General features: G+C 60.8%; 1 protein-coding gene across 1 annotated transcript in view; it reads right to left on the minus strand.

Moving 5' to 3' along the window:
• The window catches only part of NRK (Nik related kinase), a 91,290-nt gene that overhangs the window by 12,823 nt on the left and 78,135 nt on the right, over positions 1–332 (minus strand). The gene's annotated exons all lie outside the window — the stretch shown is intronic.

A 332-nucleotide genomic window follows, 5' to 3' on the forward strand; every position in this document is an offset into this window, starting at 1 on the left:
TGACCCTAACAGCAGAAAGACTGGGAATGACTGGTCACTATGACTCACACTGACCACCAGGGGGCAGACGCTCAATGAAGGAGCTCCCCTCTGGTGGTCAGTGAGCTCCCTCATGGAGGAGCTCTGCTCAGGCACAAGTACAGCGGTGGTGGTGGGTGCCTCTCCTGCCTCCTCAGCAGCGCTAAGGATGTCTGACTGCAGCTTAGGTCTGCTCCCCGCCGGCAAGTGGACATCCCCCGAGTGCTGCTGGGCTGCCAGAGGGATGTCTGATTGCCAGCTTAGGCCCAATCCCCTGGGGAGCAGGCCTCAGCCAGCAGATGGTCATCCCCCGA

Source organism: Myotis brandtii, unplaced genomic scaffold, assembly GCF_000412655.1.
Source record: "Myotis brandtii unplaced genomic scaffold, ASM41265v1 scaffold305, whole genome shotgun sequence".
NCBI lineage: Eukaryota > Metazoa > Chordata > Mammalia > Chiroptera > Vespertilionidae > Myotis > Myotis brandtii.